At 33.9% G+C, this 22,916-nt stretch overlaps 1 long non-coding RNA gene across 1 annotated transcript in view; it reads left to right on the top strand.

The window, feature by feature from the left end:
• LOC150095926 (uncharacterized) overlaps positions 1 to 22,916 on the top strand; it is a 161,875-nt gene that overhangs the window by 60,943 nt on the left and 78,016 nt on the right. The window contains exon 2 of the long non-coding RNA XR_016549939.1: positions 7,962 to 8,049. This is a non-coding gene — a long non-coding RNA (uncharacterized LOC150095926). The remainder of the gene's footprint in view (positions 1 to 7,961; positions 8,050 to 22,916) is intronic.

Below are 22,916 nucleotides of genomic sequence, written 5' to 3' on the forward strand. Positions count from 1 at the left end.
TGATACAAAGATGATTTATTGCCTGCTATTTAAGAATAAGTTTCCAACCGCTTTCTATACAACTAGCATTGTTGCCTTTCTCCGCCATCAACACGCATATACAGATGACACTTCCAGTAATCCTTGTTCGTATTACATTATTCAGTCAGTTCATTAAAAACTGATTACTGCCACAGACTGCAGTCAGCTTTTCCGAATTATAACGAACTGGTGATTACAGTTTAATAAGTAGATTTTAAAACTTGCAGTTAGAATCTTCATAGGAAAGCAGAAGGCTACAGCGAAAGGAGAAAAGCTGTTCTGTAGTGAGAAATCAATCGATGGAAAATTATAGCGGAGATAAAGAAGAAATAATGAACAGAAAATAGGAGCAATGAGGAACCAATACATGAAAAAATCAGAGCCAATTAAAGCAAAATTACATCAGAGATCAAATCATTAATAGTCGGCCATGTTGGCAAAGTGGTTAGCATATCCGCTCTCCAACCAACAGGCTGAGGGTTAGACTCTCGTGATGCGTTAGAGTATTTATGATTCTTTAGGTAGTAGATGAATTTCATCATCCGGTGTGAGACTACCTCCCCACTTATTGGAAGCTCGAGGTGGCTTGAAACAAGTTTCACTTTTGGTCTGTAGAATGAAGTTTACGAATTAGGTAAAGGGAGAAATTAAAAAAATACAAATAATAAAAATAAATACAAAATCCTTATCCCAACGAAGGCGATAATGTACTATACGTTTATAACTTCTTGTGGGTGGAAAACGCGTAATGACAACTGTGAGAATTAAACCTTAGATAAATCAACATGGATAAAGAACAAAATAGTCTTGGAGAAATTAACAAAGGCTTCTTCTTTGTCTTCTTCGTGTCATGGATTTTAGACCAAGTTCCGGCCTGTTCCGGTCTAATGCCATTACTGTCTTGGTCTTCCGTTTTTCCATTTATTTTATATCCGTATAGTATTTTTGGCAGTTTGCTGTTGTCCATTCGATTAAAATGTTCTAACTATACCATATTATTTATATAGTGGTTAATTAGTTTTATATTCAGGGATTGCAAAATGTCTTCATTTGTTTTAAATATCTTATCTTTCTGATATTTGTCCTAATTTGAACTACAATTTTATTTCCTGTGTATGTTTCTGAAATAGACTGTAAGAGCTGGTTTAGTATATTTCGATCGGTTAATATTTTAAATAATTTTTGTGTATTAATTTTATCAAAGGCTGTTTCATAATTGATGAAGGTCACGTGTGTTTATTTTAGAAATTCTTTTCTATTTTCGATTAATAATAAATTAACGAAGGCTAATAAACCTAATAGAACACCTGGGGGAAATGAGATAAGGGGGGGGGGGCAATCAAAGGGAAATTATAGCACAAATAAGGGACCAAACAGTCATCTTTGGAGAAATGAAGAATTATAAGGAACTAAAATAATCTTAGAGAATTTAAGAAAAAATAAATAAAGAAACAAATATGGAAATTACAAAAAAAAAATGAACATAAGATATAGCTTACAGTTTAGGCTTAATTTCATAGGCCATCGTGTTGTAGTATTGTTACGTTTATCTTAACGCTCATGGCTTAATACCATTGTTTAGGCTTAACAATAGCGTTAGGCCTTATTCCAACTCTCGAAATGGTTTCTGCACTTATATAGTTTGGTGTTTATTGCAGTTTGATAAGAAATAAAGAAATTGATAACGTTTACAAAAACACGAAGCTTTTATTTTATTTTATTCTTAGAATGACTTTTAAAACGGAGGAACTCTTTCCGAGCTTTAACTTCCTTTGCCCTACTTCAGAGGTTCTTATCAGTCTGAAATAGCTATACGAATGCGGTTCCAACCCACGGAACGGTGACGGCATTAAGTTTTACCCCCAGGGCGCAAAAACGTAAGTACTGTCCTCTTTATGATCTTGATTCTAAGAGATAGTGTAGGAGTCGACTGACATTTCACAAAACACGTCACAATGTTCCTTCGGGGGCGAAACGCCTTGCAAGATAAAAGGAGTCTCTTTGTACCCGTTTTCATAAGTAGAACTGATCTAGTTTCAGTGTCAGCGGTTATGAACATTTATGGGATGCATATCTTACTCTTTTTGAGCCAGAATATGAGCCGAATATTGCCTCTACTAAGGGCTGTGCGAGGCTCTTTTCTCTCGTATTTATTAAGGCGGCATTCACGCTTATGACACGCATGAATAATGGAAGAAAATACGTTTCATAAATATTTTGTCACTCACTTACAGCCGTTCCTACTCTGAATATTTCGGTAAGCAGTTGGCTAATAACCGAGAAACGGTTGTGTTTAGTTCAATAGGAAACTAGTTGACGACGCATGCAATGTTTGCTGGATTGAATGCAGTTCGTTGAACTCCGTAAATAAAAGAGTATTTCATTTAAATTGATTCGGTGATTGCTTGCTTTTGTAAGCATGAAAAGAAATATTTTTATACCGTTAGAAACATTATGGATGCTATAGAAATGATTATTGCTTTCAACCTATACATAAAAAATAACAATCTGAATGTAAGTTGACGTTAATATAGAAGAAATGAGCTGGAAAAGATTTTAGATCCTGGATAAAGATTTCGTGTGGCTTTAACAGTTCAAATTCTATCAGCTTTATACAACGGCATCCTAGATTTCGATTGTTGCTGTTGTTTGTTCGTTGTTCTATTGTTTGCCGCTGTTATTGTTTGTTATTGTTGTTCGTTTGTTGTTGTGCTGTTGTTTGTTTGTCTCTTTGTTGCTGTTATTGTTTGTTTATTATTGTTCGTTGTTTTTGTTTTTGTTATTAGTTTGTCTTTTTGTTATTATGTAAGTTTATAAAAATTCAGATGCACTAAATCTTAACAAAGTAAAATAATAATAATGTTTTAATTGTATGCATGTATATACCCTATATGAACATCAAATTTATTATTATGATTATTATTCAAACGTTCACAATCGAGTCTTTATTTACCCACATAACACAAACGAGCTTGGATAGGACCATTTAAAAAATTAATTTAAAACATTCCCTAGATACAATAACAAACAACAGAAGGATATCAGAATGCACCACCCAGCCTGCCCTGTCGCTAATTATGCTCAAACTTCTAAACTTGATTTTCCAGAAATTTAAAATACCACTAAACCTAAAAACTGCGCTGATAACTACGCACATAAAAAAAAACGAAGAAAGGGACGATATTAATAATTATAGGCCTAAATTTACACGTCGGTAAGAGACAAAATCTAGAGAAATTCAATAACATCCATTACACAATATGAATTTCGTAAAAATAAAGGAACTGTTATGTATCTTCGATGATCTCCGTGACACAATGAACTCAGTTTTGAATAAAATTCACTTTGTGTTTGCACTGGCTTTTAGCGCTTTTAAAGTTTTCTTACACCAAACAGCACACGATTCTTTAATAAAAAAAAAAAATAGAAGTAGTTTACATAATGGGAAAACTTCTATTGGTTAAAAGAATACTTTCGGAAAATACTACAAAAATTGGACCTATAGCAACAAAATTGAGACTATTTGTGACATTCCGCAAAGGACAGTTCTATCGCCATGCCTATTCAATGTTTTTTGTGAACGATCAGCCCATCCTGAAGCTCTACGTCACATCTCTCAGTCCCAGATGACGCAAAAATACACAAAAAAGAAGCATCAGCAGTCTTGCTGTTTAATATGATAAAATTATGCGTAACATCTCCATTCCTCCTCATCGGAAACTCTCTGATGAACACTTTCACGTCTTTAACGCATATCATCAAATTGGGATAGCTGTTATTGCCTAAATAAAAGAGAAAATGCCCTGACTCAACATTCCAGAAAATAACGAACCCCAAATATTTAGCTATACTTGGAAAAAGGATTAAACCCAGAATATAATTTCTTAGTATCTTTAATTTATAGTGTGGATAAACTTTGAACATCTATCATAATCCAGAGTAATTTAATACTCTAATTAAACTACTCTGGAATTTAAGAGTAATTCGTTACTTGCATATGGGTAATATACTACTATGCTGCATTACTACAACCTTGGTATCTCTTCGAGGTCTGGTTTTCAATGGTGCGGTTTTTGCTGCGTATGTAAGAAGTCCATTCAAGCGGTCTTGTGGCCGCTTCGGTAGATGTTTTCTCTGAGTTATGAGTAGATCTACTCAATGGTGGGATGAGTCTGCCATTGGGCAATGTCGAGGTGGATCTGTCACTGAGTACACTCACTGTTGAGTTATGAGTTATATGATCCTTCGGGTTACTCATTGACTGGATGATCTGAGGGATCGCCGTAATGTTTTATGGAGAAGGCTGACACTTAAGCTTGCCTCCAAAAGAGTACAAAGATTCTGCTCGGTGGTTGGTTTTATCCTGCCACTGGGTGGAGCCAAAGCTGAGTTTCCTGTCCTGGAGTGATGTGTTAGTAGTGATCCTTTAAAGTCACTCAGTTAGATTTAGAGTGATCTTATAGACCACTGAGAGTTTTTGGAGAGGTAGCCCAGCACTTTAACATACCTCAATAAATGTCGAATTATGTCTAGACAGTAGCCCTTCTCATAATATACATTAAAATATGTATGTTTTGCATTATGGGATACTAAGGCAATCGATGTGAAGTCATTAACCTCTATATACAAGTATCCCAGTCATGAAGTGACTTCACTTGCCAACTTTGTTTGCTTCACTTGGATAAAGAAATTAAATCAAGAATATAATTGTTTGGCATCTTTAATTTACTGAAATATTTAGGTTTCCACTTTGATTTCAATATGCAGTGGAACATACATATTATTATTATTATTATTACGTGACACCTCCAGGGAGTCGAAAGACTCATCGAAGGAGGGCACCTACTCTACAACTGTCTGACTCCACCACACAAATCCGCCAACTACAACTAACCACAACTACACCAATGGCATCTACAGTCCGCCACCACAAATAGTTTTTCCACAAACAAGCACAAACATCCATGCCCATGGCGGGATTCAAACCCGCAGCCTTTTTGCTGGAGAGCGGATACGCTAACCGCTCGGCCAATCACCCGCACATTAACTACATAAACAAAAAAAAAAACTGCGCATTCTGCTCTGTAGACGATTTTCCAAGTAATTGGAAAATCGTCTACAAATGCATAAGCTATTACATACTTTTTACATGCGACCGTTGAATTCTGACTATACCAAATCTTAGACACTACGCCATCATCACAAGACTTTACTTTTCAAGAAAATACCGAAGAATAATAACTATCTCATATCAAATCAGACCTCATCATAAAGTATTCGTGAGCAGTAATTATAGTAAGGTATATAGAAATGCGACAAGGCAATTTCATGCCACAGGCTTAGACTTATTAAACAAACTTCCATACAGTATAAAGAACCTAAATTCCATATTTGGTAGCAAAATTCTTCATAGCATTCCGATAATTTTTCGATACAATAATGTCCCGCTCACCAACCAAGATCATTCCTCTCTTTTTTGGATCGAATTTCACACTCTGACTAAACACATCACGTCAATAGCGTATATCGGATCGTACTTATTTGTTACTGGATTTATTTGTCTAATGGATATTCCAACACGCCCTATTCATTAGGATTTGAGTTTAATGATCCCCAGTGCAAATCATTAAACTATATTTTGTGATTAAAAATTACGAAGTTTGTTATGATATTTTTGATTCTGTAAGCACAAATTTAATTTTCTGATTTTGATCATAAATTTTAGTTATTGATTAACTGATTATGATTTAAAAGTATAATTTAATCTGAAGTTGTGATTCAAAATTCTTAATTTTTACTACAGTTATATTTCCTAATATTGATTTTACAACAAAAACTGATTCCAAAATGGTAATTTTTGAACTAAATTTGAATTTTGAACTGTAAGTTCTGAATTTATTTTGATTTTTGACGTGTTTTTTGAAAATTTGTTGTCATGATTACAATTTGTAATTTTTGAACTAATTTATAATCATGATTACAAATTATAGTTTTTGACCATGAAAGTTTTAAACAAATTTAGAATCATGATTAAAAATTATGAGTTTTGACCATGAAAGTTTTCAATAAGTTTTTGAATAAATGATAGCAATTTGTATTTTTCGAACAAATTTAGTGTCACGATTACAATTTGTAATTTTTGTATGTCCAACTTTTGAATATGACTGTGAATAAAGTTCGTTTGCTAAACCTAATTTTTTATTATGAATTTTATTATTCGGTAGAAATCACCGAAAATTATTCAAACATATTTTATGTTTTTATTTAATATTTAACAATATTTTAAACTACTACCCTTAATTGAAATTGATCTTACTTCTAGTGTTACACCTACCATATTCTGCATGGAAATTGGTACCAATAAAATCAATATACTGAACCGACTGATATCTTTAGAGACTTGCACTTAACATCTCCATAACATTAACTTTCTATAGCCCCCCATTTCGTTAGTCAGTAACAAAATTTAGAACTAACATTTCATCTTATCAGAGAAGTGCACCTAGAATGGAAACCTAGAGACTTAATTCCAACCTCCCAGTTAATTAAACTGAGAGGGCGATTATCTTTAGGGAATTTAAGTGAACGAAAAATGTCTTCTCATTATGTATAAAGTACACTTCTGTTCGCGTAATAATGACCTTGTGTTCGTTAATGATCTCATAAATCTACCTTTTAAAAAAAGGAGAGAAACGAAAGAAGCTATGGTGGGCGTTTAACTTTTCTATTCTCAAGCAATCCGAAAAGCCATTAACGTTTTAAACATGCAAAAGTACCTGTATTTAAGATGGTATAAATGCACATCTATCTTTTGGTGACATTACACTTCATTGTTAATTTTCAAATGACGAACTTTCTTTTGGCTCACAGTACCACCGTTAAAATTGAGATGAATAATCATTGCCGATAGCTTTGTTCCTGCGCTAGCATTCCTTCATTGACCATTAACTCTTGCACAATGGTAAACCGCAGTGTTTGGGACAAAAGATTGCATTCACCAGAAAGATGCTATTTTCAAGGCTTTAATAGTTATAGTCTGTGTATTTAATAGTGTTATGCACCTAGTCTTTTCAAATACTATTCTAAGCAATTCCACTTTACGTAACTGTAAGCCTTTCAATATTTTTTTGTAATAATTGAAACTACACGATAAGGATTTTTTTTTCTCTCTCTCTTTCTTTCTTTCTATCTTTAATCATTTTATTTCCGTCCACCATTCTTTCATCTGTCTTCATCACTGTCTTATTGTTTCTTAGCAACAGAAAAAAAGATTGAACTGTCTCCGAGTACCACAGCTTATATTTTCAAAGTAGAGGTCAATTTTTTTTTTCCCCAGACTCGTTTTAACAATAAAGTGTATACAGAAATGGAGTTCCTACAATAAAAAGCGCTTCGCAAAGATATGACCAAAAAGATTCTGCTTTATTAAATATATCTCTGAACGCTCTTGTTATATATCCTGCGGTCTTCAATATTATATCTAGAATCACCAGAAAAAAAGAAGAAATATTACAGAATGCCTACGTGGCAAAATATAACAATTTCGGGCACACAGCATTCACCCAGTGGATCGTTCTTTGAATGAGATTTATTGCGAGTGTTGTAAGAATACGTTTGAGCCTTTTTTTCTGTGAATGTTGTAAAAAAAACAACTGAAAGATTTAGAGAAGCAAATATAATGCATACGTGATCAAATGTAGAATATAAAACTATATATAATTTGGATTATGTATTTGTCGTTCTCAATTTGTTATTGTTCTGCATAATTACGAATTTTATTATTATTTTTAGTTTATAAATGATGATTTTTCTTTTGTGATTAATAATATGTTGTTTATTAAACATTTGTCATTATTATTATTTTAATTACGAATTTTAATGTGATTTTGTACGTACGAGTATAAAATTGTCATTATAAATGTGAACATAAAATCCCATAGCTGAGCTGTTTTCTACGGGCCCTTTGATTATAAAAGCCTTAGTTGGAAATTCTGCCTATGACGCGAAGACCAGGATTTTCAATCAAAGGTGAGTTATCCAGTTTTATACTTTGTTGTGGAGATTTTTTTATTCCCTGAAACTCGGATTTTTCATCCCTCAGACAAACCGGTCTCGTAAATGAACCACACTTATCTACAGTCATAAAATGCTTATCGTTGGGCATGGATGGCAACGGAAAACCACCTTGTTCCATATCACTACTCCCTAGTAAAGTAGCATTGCTATTTCAACCAATTTTCAGCTTAACGAGAACAAGATCTGGTTGAGATTATGAACCTAAACGGGCGTAGGGTATACATTTATAATTTTAACAATTATAACTTCGCAATTATAAATATGATCATAAAATTCTGATTTTGATGTTACTACTGTAAACTTGAGATTTTGAGACTTAAGTTATGAATCCAATTTTGTGTTTAGGAATAAGTTAATGAACTACGATTTTATAACCAAGAGTATGTGATTTTGTAATTAGATATATGTTTTTAGAGTACGTAATTTATTACACTTAATAAATTACGTAAGTGTAATTTAGATTTTGAGAATTAGGAATATTTTGATATACTTACTTATTAAATGAAATTTATATTTTGAGATTAGTTAAATGTAATTTATATTTTGAGATTATTAAGTGTAATTTACATTTTGTGATTACTTCCTAATTGTAATTTTGCTGTTGTAATTAAGTAGAAATAACAGAATACACCTGTTCATGACATTGAAAGTAATTCAAAGTGAAAATTGTGGATAAAATTGTCATTTAAAAATAAAGTTCACTTTTTTTTTTTCAATGTCAATTTGAAATTTTAATTTAAAAGTTAATGTCCTTCTTTAAACCGCTCTTTACACAATTAGATAAGTGAAATAATGACCAGATAAACAGTTTCATCTGTTTCGCTGCCAACCATTTATTTCGGTAATGATTGCGGAGCACATCATTAATAAAGTTAGCAATAAACACTGCCTAGCATGTGTTTTCACAAGTACATTACTCAGAAAATAATTAGCGAGATGGTTTGTTGGTATGCACCTAGCAGAAAATAAGTTCGATCGTATGTCTTAGTTTCCAAACAATATGTCTGGCTTTCTTGTAAGAGAGAGAGAGAGAGAGAGAGAGAAAAAAAAAAAAAGACCTCGAAGAGAGAGACGTCAAGGAATATTTCCTAGACAAACTCTCCCAGATGTCAAGAACCGCTGGAATATTTTTGCGATGCCAGTTGTGCATGCTCTTGCAATCCTCGTAGGTCAAGAGAGAGAGATGAAGGCACCCTCTCTACTATTTTCGTTTTAGTATTTTTGTTTTTCTCTTAGAATATTTTGGCAGTGACAGTGGTTCGAAATGATGGCATGCGACAAATGGTTTACCTTCTCATAACGGTGTTTCCGTGTCAGGAAAAAATATCTTATATTTAATTTTAATTTATATGCTTGATGTCTTTTTCTTTAATCCACTGCATTACAAAAAAACATTTAAAACAAAATAATTAGAAACTTTATTAAAATATTATAAACGTGTTTTCTGAAAATAGATAGCGTAGGATTTCTATTAATCCTAAAATTTTTAAGCCAGTAATTCATAAATAAATAAATATATGTCAAAGCCCAGTCAGGATTATCAAAATAATAATAATAATTTTGCAGAACCAATTTTTTACCTATAACGACATTTCAGCACAGCTTATTTTGAGGCACAAATTTTTTACTATATAATACGATAGTCTTACGAATTGTTTTTCTTTTTATTTGAAATTTTTATACTTTCGTTAAAAAATCTGCTTTGTTTTCACTGCTGTAGTTTCATCTCATTTTTTAGATTTTCACGTTGCTTTTCCGTATCGAAAAACAAGTAATCAAAACAGGTGATTTCTTTTTTTGTGTCATGTTTTTAGAATTCGTCAAATTTTCTATCAAAATGAGTCATAATTATTAATTGACTCATTCACTTTATGACACTGACATAGACACTCATGTCTTATAACTCATTTAATTATGGCTATGAACTGTAGACATGCCATTTTTTTACGTGAATGTCCGGTGCAAGTCAAAAGATGATAGAGCATATATTTGCATAAAGTATTCAATAAGTAGCTCCACACGTTTAATGAAGTTGTACAGATCGCTCAGTCTCATTGAGAAGGCTCGATGAATGATGACGTATTCGTGGTATTGATAAAATTAAATCTGTTCATCAGAATAACCTTATTATACATTGGTCAGATAACTGTCAAAAGTTATAATCAGATTAAACAGCCATTATCAATGCAATGCTTGATTCAGCCTGGGTAATTTGGTTAACTTTCTTGAAGGACATTTTTTTCCGATTAACAGACTAATTGAGACATAGCAAGAAAAGAATAAAATTATATTAGATTTGTCAGGAAAACTGACAAATGACTTTAACACCATTCTCTTATTTATTTTTTTTTTTTGTGGCAATTATTTATAGAGGAGAGATGACGGCCATTCACTCAAAAAACGAGAGAAAGTATTACAACCAGAAATAGTTTGAAACGTTTATATTTTGATGATAATCACCTCCAAGTAACATCTCAATGGCAACATCTAATTTGTGTGATCCTTTCGACACACCAATATATACCCCCTGTCCAAAAATAAACCGAATTTTTCGAAAATAGAAGAAACTGGTGGCGCCACCTGCTGCATCTTTTTTGTTGTCGAATGCGGCAACCTTCATTAGTGTTGTGTCAAATGTTTATGACATTTGTTTCATTAGAAGCCGAGTTATAGTGTCAAGAATGACAGTGTGTTTTGACGAACGGTCGAAAAATGAGTGTTCAATTCGATACATTTTTTGGTCGTCGATCAACTTGTGGGGAACAAATCGCGAATTCAATTTACGAAGGCCCAAACTCTCGGTCTAAAATATTGTGCACAGTACAGTTGATTTTGGAATCCCAATTCATCTTCAATCAATCTCACGGACGATTTGGTGTTTTCTTTGATTTAGAAATCACGCACTTTTGGATGTTAACTTCGCTCAGTCCAGTTTTTGAATGGCCTGGCTTTTCGTCGTCCTCGAGCGTCTCACGACCACTTTGAAATCGCTTAAACTTGGTGAAATGTTTACCAAGTTTAACACAAAAGTCAATCGCAGCTCTCTGTTTGAAACTCATTTTCCGACCGTTCGTCAAAACACACTGTCACTCTTGGCACTATAACTTGGCCTGTAATAAAACAAATGTCATAAACAGTTGACACAACACTAATGAAGGTTACCCCTTTCGACAACAAAAAGATATAACAGGTGGCGCCACTAGTTTCTTCTATTTTCGAAACGTTGTTTCTTTTTGGACAAAGGGTATAATTGAAGTCAGGTTCCACCATTGAATTCCGACCTCTAAAGGTTCCAAAGAGCCTCGATGGAAGTACCGTTATCGGGTTTTTTCAATCAAATGGTGCATTATTGGTCTCATATGGAACTGGAGGGTTTTTTCCTCCCTTAAAGAGGTTTTTCGTGCTCAGAACAGGCTAACTAGCAGGCCCATTGAACACACCATTCTAGAGACAAACAATACTTACTCCTAAAGGAATGCAACAGAGGAATGACAATTAAATTGTCTAAAGCATCTAATCAGGGAGCGCAAACCCGTCTTGGATGGATTAGAAATGGATGGAAAGGTTAAAAAACCTATGGCATATTCACAGCATTGAAGTTCGTGGTATCGAAATCCAATAGTGGCAATCATCCCAAGAGAGCGATAAAAAGGAGGGGACATGTTACGACTTATCAGAGAAGATTTCGAGCAATGATACATTGAATTCTTAATCGGGACAGGAATTTAGACAGTAGGACGTACAAATAACATTGAATCTGTACAGTTGAGAGTATGATAACATACTCTGGAGGGAGTATGTTATCGTAGCGGAGGAAACAGTGACAATATAATGGTCGGGTTACTTAAAGAGATAATGGAAGTATTATGGGGGGGCTTAATGCGAAATATTTTGAATAAGTGATTGAAAGAGCTGATAATCTAAGTAGAAAATTTCTGGACCAACATATACAAGAATTATTAGATTTGATAGGATCTTGGATTGCATAATAACATCAGATGAATTAGTAATGAACTTGATTAATTACTTGGAATCCCCTCTGTAATAGAAATCATTTGATCCTAGAGGAAATTAAAACTACGGAGAAAATCGATAATTAAAACACATCGGGGTGGAATTGTTATAAATCAAGCTTTGAACATAAAATAAACGAATTAAAAAAATATTAACTGGGAAACATCATTTAATGGCAGAGACACCAACTCGAAAATGATGACGCTTAAGAACATCTTGCATCATTTAACGTGTAAGTTTTATCTCTCGTAGTAAATTTTATAATCAACTTGGCTTCCTTTGGATGAATAATTGCCGTCTTAAAGAAGGGCGTCTAAGAAAAAGCCTGTGAAAAGAGTATCAGGGCAATAAAGCAACTGTTAAGTATGATATATAAGCAACACCTGACATTAAGTAAATTGTTAATTAAAGGTTGTAAAGAATAATCAGAATTAAAACAACTGGAATGCTAAGATTAATCTGAAAGGGTTTATTCGCATGTAAAAAAAGGGTGAGGATAATATAAACGAATTAATCATAACCAATTAATCTCTCTCTCTCTCTCTCTCTCTCTCTTCCTCATTCTGTCTAGCAATTGTTCAGTTATTGGTCATGTCCCTGATTCACAGTCACAACTATGATGATACACTGGTTAAAACGTTGTGACTGTGCCTATAGTTCGACATTGCTTTCCTTGTCCCCAGGAGCGGCTCGTGCATAACACTGTGGAACAGCACCCCCCCAATTTTTCTCGATATATAAATATATTTATTAATTTATTTATATTTGCTTGTAATATTTAATTTTATCATCAACAATCCTATACAATTCTCTTATTTTGTATAAAAAATAATAAAAATCCATCTTGTAGCACTCAGGAGGGCAAAGGACGCTAGCAGCACTGTGTTTACCACAGTGTCATATTGCTACGCGCGCAAGCATATGCACGTCATAGTGAGATGCGAGCTATTAGCGTAATGCGGCACTGTCCGTGGCGCAGTTCCACTGTTGTTTATATGCAGTTTGCGCCAGTAGTAGAGTGTTCGTAGTGCTTATCGTGTTTACTCCGTCTCTTTAAATATTTGGACATTACAATTAAAAGATTTAATTGTAATGTCCAAAAATTGTAAACCCATTCCTTTAATTACAATTAAAGGAATGGATTTTATTTTTAAGTAATGTTGAATTATACTAAACTGTATAATTCAAATTTTGATATTTTATCCAAACACGTATACATTGTACTTACAGTGCGTATGTATATTTCGAAAGTGGCAGCACCCCCACGATTTCAAGCCACTAGCAGCCACTGCTTGTCCCTATTAGTGAAATTTTTCCCGTACTTTTTAATTGGGTCAAATATTTAGTCGTCTCATTATTAATATCTATATAATTGTCGAAGTTAAATGAATCTTACAAAGTTCTTTATATATTTCAAGTCGCTTCTTTGATCTGCTTTTTTTTTCAGTATAATTCTTATACCAGCTAAAGATATATTTTAATTCTCCCTTTCTAAGATAGATTTTTGTTTGCATTCTTGAAAGTAGTTTGAAAACTTATATTTTATAATCGCAATCACCAACTGACCCTTAACCTGAATTCCATATAGGATAGTTGAGAATGGTTTCCTGGTATGTGTGTGTTTAACTCATCTGAAGCAAAGTGATGTATTATATAAAACTGAAAAGTTATCAGATATAGAAAACAGCTCACCAAGAGTTAAACAGCCACCTGAACACTTCTCATTTGCAGGAAAATTAAAGGTTTAAATTATGCTTTGAATTAGAATCCAGTTTTGTAACTAATTCTATACCAGATCTCAAATAAATAAGTGTGAGTTATTGATGTTGAATATCGCATCATAACAGGATATAAATTATCAAATATAAATCTGCTTATCTAATGGTTTTACTAATCAGTAACATAATCCCGCACTCCTCTCCTTTTCACTCTATCTTGCATACATGTTTACACAAGTTTTCCATTGGGAGAAGTCCTAAATACATCTCTGGTGACCATGGTCTTTGTTGACTGTTATATCAGGATTCTTACTTATAATCATTAGCTTATAAACTCGGGTTTTCGATATTTATTAATTCAAGTGGTAGATAAAGTTCATCTGCTGGTGAGAGACCTCTACCTTATTTCTTCGAAACCTGAACTGGTTTGAAAAAAGTCCAAGTATACTCTCAAGAGCACGTTTCAGCCTTATATAAAAAAAAATACTTATAAAAAACAGAAAAACCTTAGTGAAACACCTTAGAAAAACCTTAATGGGATATTCTATTATATTCTAAATTAAATACATATTTCTTCATTTGCTATATACATCTACTATCATCTGTCAGCATTACATTGCTGGCGTGATATATCATCGCACCAAAAAGTAACTTTTGTCTCTCGCTGAAAGATACTACTTTAGACATACGAAATGTGTTTCTTGCATACATTCTTTAACAAAGACTAGCCTTTTATTTCTATTTTTATTGTTTCTCAGGTGAGTTTGACACTTCTAAATGAGTTGATCGTAACTTCCCAATTGAAGTCTGGTTTCTGTCGATTGCATTTGTGCCATCATGGTTAACTATCTGTCATCTCGTACCTCGCAATGACTATCGTATCCTTATTAAATCGTACTCCTAGAAAATCTATGTTGATCCTCTCCCAGTTGTATCTTCCAGTTATTATTAACTTGTTATTCACATTATTTTTTAAGTTGACATGGGGTCAACAACTGTCTGTTCGTAACGTTTTCTTTCTTTTTTCACGCCCCTATTTCAAACATAAGTCACTTCTACTGCATCGATTTTTGATCAGTACACTATTTTATTATGCGATTAACGAATGAAGAGCAAATGAAAAATTTGTTTTCAATTACGAGTACACCAACGTTATAAAGATTATGAAAACTAAAAATAGAATTAGTAGTGTTGGTGGTCAGCGGTAGGTGGCGTTGGTGTAGTTGCAGTCAGCTGGTGGAGATAGAGTTGTAGAGTAGGTGCCCTCACTCGATGAGTCTTTGGACTCCCTGGAGGTGTCCAATAATAATTATTATTATTATAACTTTTATTATATACCTTCAGAGAAAACAATTACTGAAATAATTCCTGTTTTTATTTAATAAAAAGCAGTTAAAACATTACTGGATTCATAAATAAATCAATATAACCTGTTAGCACAAACCGCATCGATACGATCATCCTTGGAAAGAAGGTCCGGGCACATCACCTCTCACTTCACGAGACATACAAGACGGAGAGATATACACATCTACGTTTATGTGTACGACATTTTTCTGCGATGATGTCTGAAAGAATCGAAGGACTAAAATAGATCTGGCACCTAGAAAAAGGGAAGCGACTGTCAGTAAATTTGAAAAACATCCATATTTCCTGTGTCAACCACATTTGGGTCACATTTGCTTTGAAACCTGAAGAATGACACTGTAACTGGACTTTAAATTCGTTGATGTTAAGGTCGGAATAGTATCTGTGAACAGTTGTTCTGTTGACTCACTTCTTCATATGCTTCTAGTAAAGGAAATTTCAAAAAATATATTCTTTTTTTTTTTTTTTTGCTAACTAAAAATGAACCATAAGAGTGTACAAATATTTCTCTTTTCCTTGTCTATTTATTTATGAATAGCCTTAGGTTGACTCATAAATAACTGTGAGTTTTGATTTGTTATTTCTACCTTGTTCTATTTATGATCAGTTAAGATCAAGGTCTATCAAGAAAGATCAAGAAAATAACTGATTTCAAGTTGTGTTTTGCAACGTTTAATCGCTTATGAAGACCATGTCTGTCTGTCTGTCTGTCTGTATATCCGGTATGAAGACAAAGCCACAGACGTTAGCGTTTGCCTATCGTGCTGAACAAATATTTGGTAAATTTAATGTCTAAGACAGTTACTAACACCTTTTTAAGCCATCGTAATTCTAATTTAAATTAAAATCCAGTTTAGAAGTAAAAATATACAAAGTTCTGTACAACAGTATTGTAGCAGGCATGATGATATCTCTAATGCTCAGCCTCCCTAATCCTAATCCTGTGGCTTTCCCTCTTTGAGACGATTTCAACTGATTACTAGGGAGATATGACGCAAGATGGTTTCCCATGGCCTCCCTTGCCGCAGTATATTGTATGACTGTAGCCGTGTGTGTGTGTGTGTGTGTTCACGAAACCGGTTTGTTTTGAGGGATGGAAAACCTGAGTTACCGGGAGAAAAAACCTCCACCTTCGGATGGCAGCGGTTAACTCACCTTTCGTCAGAGACCAAATAAAGTTTCCTCACGTCATAGACGGGAATCGAACCCAGGTCTTTACGACCTGGGTTCGATTCGTCTGTACTGACTGAGCTACGGATGCTACGCTCAGCTCCCACATACGGAAATTTTTTTTTACCCTATAGTACGTTAGTACCGTGGGTGAACTCAAGATTTTTCTACTTTTATTAATTTTATATATATTTTTTTTGTATTTTTTGTTATTTTTTATACAGTCCTGAAATCCGATTCTACACCAAACATGGAACTTTAAAATCGGTTCTACGACCCAATTTCAAAAATTGTCGTATGGTGAATTTTAAAACTGTTATTTTAATTCATATTAGTATTTGATTTATTGGTTTAACTGATAACAAAGTAGGAAGACTTTATTTTTCGTCTTGTGTACTTTCCCAATAAAAACCAACGCAAGCTCAGATTGGTTATCATTACTGAGTCTATGAGGGGGGGGGGAGGAGAGAATATGAGTGGCTACACTCTTATTACATGAAGTACAACACAGAAGGGTGCATAAAAAGAAAACCGACTCATCTATATGCACTTAGAACCTGTTTCTTCAAAACTACTAAAGATTTAAACAAATTCATTGAATCCGAACTTAACTGGGTCAAACAACACCCCATTATAATCCAACTGCAATAATGAGTTCAATAGGAATAGCAAACAGTAGCGAACCACAGGATCATCGCTTCACTCTTCCAATTCCTCCACGGTTGGTACATTGTAATATGCAATTAATCATATGTTGAGGGGGGACACCGTGGGAACGCTGTATTTATTTGCATCATTCCGATTACAATGGATCAAGGACCGATGGTTGAGGCAACCCACAGACGCTAGCGTTTGCTCCTGATGGGACTAAATAATGAATTGTTCTGTTCGCGAAATATATTTGGAGGGAAATAATCATTTAAATTGAAACTAAATCATTACCATACACTAGTTGACAAAGAAATGGGAGTTCTTTGTTTAATAGATAATGGGAATAGTTTTTTTGTTTGTTTGTTTTTTATCCATTTTCTTTCTCTATCTGACTCTTACGTGTGTTCAAAACTTTCTTCATGATTTTGTGCCGGTCTCTGCTGATTAAACACTCCGTAGTGAGCATCGGTGCCTTGGTGGGTGCAAGTTAATTAACCTGCCTAATTGCATTTAGGAAGAGTAAAGCGCACACACGCACACACACGCACACACAACGCAGCTTCATACCTTAAATGAAACTGAATTGCATTTGTTGTTATCTTGGCTCAGTGACTCAGCGGTGTCTATTGTTTATCGCGCACGTACACACACACACACACACACACACACACACACACACTTCCACCCCACATGCTCTACAAGTGGGAGAAATCGGGGCTTTGGTTAGATCGATAGAAGTACTTGTAACAGAACTGGATGCGGTTGAGTAGGAGGGGCTTAAAGCTTTAAGAGTGGTGGGGATGTACATTTAGGATAACGGGGTTACCTGAAAAGAAATAATTAATTTTTACACATTTCCTAAGAATAATTGCATTTGGGGCTGTGGACTTAAAACTTTCTCCTGATTAAAGTTTTTCCTTCGGGAATAAGGCGTAGCTTACTCGACTGTCCACTTTTGCACCACACGTAGCAAACCGCTAATAAAAACCAAAGTACTTTTCTACCAATTGCGTGGTTTCATTTTCAATTAAATTTTGCCATTGAAGTTTTGATCACTTGCATTACGCAGAGCTTTCTGGAGATGGAGATAATCTGAGTTAGTTTTAATCTAGTTCACCATTGAAATAACTAAAATCTATTAATAAACTGTAGAAGGTTCTCTGTTGTTTAGGCGGGAAAACAATATGGCTTTAAAATTTTAAACTGTAATTTTTGGAAAATGGATTTCATGTTTTTATTATTTTTTATAATTTTTCTGAAACTTATTTCAAATATTTTAAAGACTATTATTTTTTTGACTCTAATAAGTTTAAAATGTCTAATGACGACAGTATAAAAGTTTGTTCCGATGTCGTCAATTTGCATTTAAAAACACCTAACTAGAAATCTATTACTTAAATCAATACAAAATAACTAATACTATATTAAGAATATCAGGGCAAATAATTAGAAAAAAATGTTTGTTTTTTTTTATTTGTTTTCATGCTCCATTACATGTAATAGTTACCAACAAGATCACCAGTTGGTATTTTCTTATATCGTATTTAATTTTTAATCTATAATTAATCTGCAAAGATAGCTAATATTATTAAACTTTAAAATATTCAACTTTATAATGAAATACACAAATAAAAAACTCAAAAACAATTACAACACCTTTTTCTGCTATGTATCTAAAATAATGAAATATCAACGTAAATTTAATTGAAATCGTATATGTCAGTTATGTATACATTAATAAAAAAATAATAATAAAAAAGAACTACATTCGGTTCAGAACTGCAAAATGAAAACATGTAAGAATCAAGTAGTACACGGCACGTTCTTATGTTCCTATTGGCTGACTTTCATACATAGTTTAAGCCTACTTTAAAATTCCGGTGTTTTTAAGATAATGGCCGTATTTTAAAACATGCCTGACATTGACTAAAAGGTCTTCGTTAATAAAACAATGACAATAGAGTTGTTGTTAGTATTATAAATAAAAAAGAAAAATTAGGCGAATAAAAGACTCATGCTGGGGGATTAAAAGAATATTAATTATCCCAAACACAAAGTTATTAATTTTATTCCCAGATGTTGCATTACATAGAAAATTATTTGTGCGCATCTTTTTCTGTGTAATGCAAATAGCTAAGACTAAAGTTAAGAACTTTAAGTAGTTAATAATTAATAGTCTTATAATCTCTCAGCATGAGGCTTTTATTAGCTCTTCTTCTGGTATTCTAAGTTTAAAATTTATACACCAGAATATTTTTTTCATGGATGTATTATTTAGTCAGTCACATGGGACAGGTAAAACTTGAAGCGAAGTGATTTAAATATTATATTAGGAACTTTTTTATTTATTTATTTGTTATAATAAAATACAGAACTGAAGAGTTTTTTTATTAGTTATAAATCGTCATCATCATGCTTTCAAGGATTTAGGCCTAGAGTGGCCTGTTCCAGCCTTAGACGTCATCGTTGAATCTTTTAAGAGGACTTCCTGGTTTTCTTTTCCCTAATGGTTTGTAATTTAAGGCTTGTTTTGGTATTTTAATCTCTCTAGGATATGATAGTTCATAATTTAATCTTATTTGTATTTGATTATTTTCGTATATACTTATGATAGCTTTTCGAATATTATTTGATATTTGTCTTTCTTTTAATATGTTAAATAAAATGCTTCTTTTAACTTTGTCAAATGTTTTTCAAAGTCAATAAATGCAATATGTGTTTCTAAATTGCATTCTCTTCTTTTCTCTATTATTAATTTTCGGCAAAAGACCAGGTCTATACATGATCGTCCTTTTCTAAATCCATTCCGTACTTCCACAATAAAGTTATGAATTGTACACATTTTAAACCCTTTCATGACTTACGGGCCACCCTGTCTTTCATAACACTACAAAAGCCTTCAGGTATTATTATTATTATAACCAAGCGACACCTCCAAAGAATCTAATACCTCATCGCAGAAGGGTGTTGTACACCACATATCCCACCATCTACTACTTTAACCTCCACACACACACACACTTTTCATTAGTTTCATTAATTTCCAATGACAGATTGTAAAAATTATGTATTATATCGCATCTTCGATCAGTCATCATCATCATCATCGGTGGTTCAGGTATTTAAGAACTCACGATTTTCCAAGTAACCTTGTATTTCGACCATACTTCTGGTATAAGATGGTTAACCCTATTTCTATAAACACACGTCGTATGTAAATTACTTGGGTTTCAAGGCTAGTTTGCCTAAATACAGGATGAAAAACTCGTAGAAATATACTGCTATCTTCATACGAGACCTGCTAACTCGCCTTGAAATCTTTTATCAATCATACTTAATATATTACGGCGTATTTCCCATTATTTTTTTTTTTACTCTTTGCATTTGTTCATCCTGCCTTACTATATAAATGTTCAACAGGCAACGACTTGGGAGTTTAGAATCAGTTATAAGGATCATCAGTTATGACTTTTTCCGGTCGTTTTTTAGCTTTGGTGATAACTGCCTTATTTTTCATTAAAAGTACATTATATTTTTCGTAACAATACATATTCATTGTGGTTCTGATATCTGTGTGTTATATTGTACGTTATTAACATATAATGTTTTTCTTTTTGGCTGAAAATATATTTATTTGTGATTTAATTAATATCGTATTGCAAGACATACGATATTTGATGAAGTAGGTGTTTTCGAAAAATAAAAGTGATCAGTCAAAGGAAGCGAAAAGGACTTATTCCCGTTTTGAGCAAAACTCGCATGCGTTATCTTAAAAGAGCAGTCTTCAACAGGCTTAGAGCACTTCGTTAAGAGTATGTGTGTGTGTATGTGCGTGCGGATGTTTACATTCTACTTCAATTAACTTAATAGCTCCATTAATTGATCCGCTAAGATGTTGTAATGCTAGTTTTATAAAATGACTGTTTTGTTAAGGCCACTTCTTGACTTTTCCACACTTATGAATAAACAAGCTGACGCAGGAAGCTATTGAAGTGTGATCCTGTGTACACACCCAGCTAATGGCTATCCGACAACCTAATAAGGGGTGGGGGAAGAGAGAGAGAATATTTAATTTCTCTCTTCACACATTTTTAGTTCAAAGCACCAAAAGAAATTGCCTATCACTATAGCAACCACGTTATCACACACCCAGCTTAACATATTAAAGAAAATTAGCTTTATGATTGAGTATGACTGCCTAAAATACTGTATCTGGAGTAATACAATTATGCTGGACACAGCAAAACAGTCGAGAAATTAAGAATATCATCAGTCATGCGGTATAGCGCAATAAGCGCTAATTGCAAAAACACCATCTCGGCAATTAGTGATAATTATGGCCACTGCAAAAGGGTAGCGCTGCCTTCGACATTGTTCAAAAGCTAATCTAATGGGTATTCTTTCAAATACGTTCATTACTGAAAATGGAAATATTTTCGTTACATCGATAGTGGGTTTTAATTAGACGGAACAATAGAGTTAGAAGCTTACATTTACTGAGTTCTTCTTTGGTGCTAATGTATTCTTTACGCTTATTTGAAGAAGTTGGGTAATGGCTTCGAATGTGCTCCTCAATTAGGGGTTGATATGGCTCACGTTACCATTTGGGTTTAAACCAAATAAATTGATTTAAAAAAGAAATTTTTGGTATTTCAGCAGATGTAAATGAAGCTTCGACGTTAGCGTATTATGTCTGTTTAATTGTGTGCGTTGTTCAAGCCCTTTTGTCTATTTTTCAGATGAAAATAATAAAGTTAGCGTGCATATTACACTAGCCTCATAGTTCTCTCGCTAGTAATTCTACTCGTGAACAAAAGTTCTTTACTACATAGTTTACAATGTGGCAGTTTCAATGTAAATTAGTATAATTAACTAATAGAAGTGTCTTCGGTGATTTAAAAAGGGTGATCAAAATTAAAGTATTCCTCTTTAAGGATTTATGGAGCGCCATCCATTGACCCAAATGCTAGGAAACTTTGCAACAACATACTGTGCGTCATGCAGAAGCGATATCTGAGAAACAAAAAAATAGTTCCAAAATTCACCCCCAACAGGCGTTATAAACACCAAATGCATATCACGCAGGTGTCAGGAGGTTTTAAAAAGATGCACACGAGATATTTTTTCCCCTTCTTTCTGATTGTTAATACCGTCTACAGTGACGGCACTAACTTTGCCCCAGGCATTTGTTCTTACACCATCTCCATGTGCTCTGTGACGAATGATTAGTAGTTTTGAAGAAAGAAATCGTTGGAGTTAGACCTGGTAGAAGTCGCAAACCAATCGGTTCACAACAAGTGAATGCAGTTGCTACAACCGTTGTGGAGCAGGCCATGAATAAGATCGTCGATTCCTGCAGTGCACGTGCTGTATCAAGACACGTGGATGTGCCTTACCCTACAAAACTGTCTGGAAAATTCTACGAAAGATTCTGCATTTCTACCCATAACCCTGACACAGGAGATGCGCTCGCAGGATTTTCAAAGTCGACTGACATTCGCCTTAACATTCCTTTGTCGAGTGTAGTTGGACGCTGGGTGGCCGTGGATGATTTTGTGGAGATTTTGAGGCTCAGTTGTACCTGAACGGAGCTGTGAATTTGCCGGGTATGGGCTGTGCAAAACCCCGCATGAACCCAACAAATTCCTTTGCATTCACCCAAGGATTTACAGCTTCGTTTGTCATTGGACCATTCTTCTTTGAGGACTTTTGCCAATCGGGTTCTGTGACCCGCTCAGTTACTACAGAGAGGTATCGCGATATGATAAACAATTTTGTTGTACCACAGCAGCTTCTGTGCATGGATTCAGTCATTCTCATGTAAGATGGGGCTTCCTCCACACATCGGTCGATCCGTACAAAAGGTTCTTCGAAAACATTTCACGGAAGCCAGAGTGA

The sequence above is a fragment of the Typopeltis vanoorti genome, chromosome 19 (genome assembly GCF_054136105.1).
Source record: "Typopeltis vanoorti isolate ZY-2024b chromosome 19, IOZ_Tvanoo_1.0, whole genome shotgun sequence".
NCBI lineage: Eukaryota > Metazoa > Arthropoda > Arachnida > Uropygi > Thelyphonidae > Typopeltis > Typopeltis vanoorti.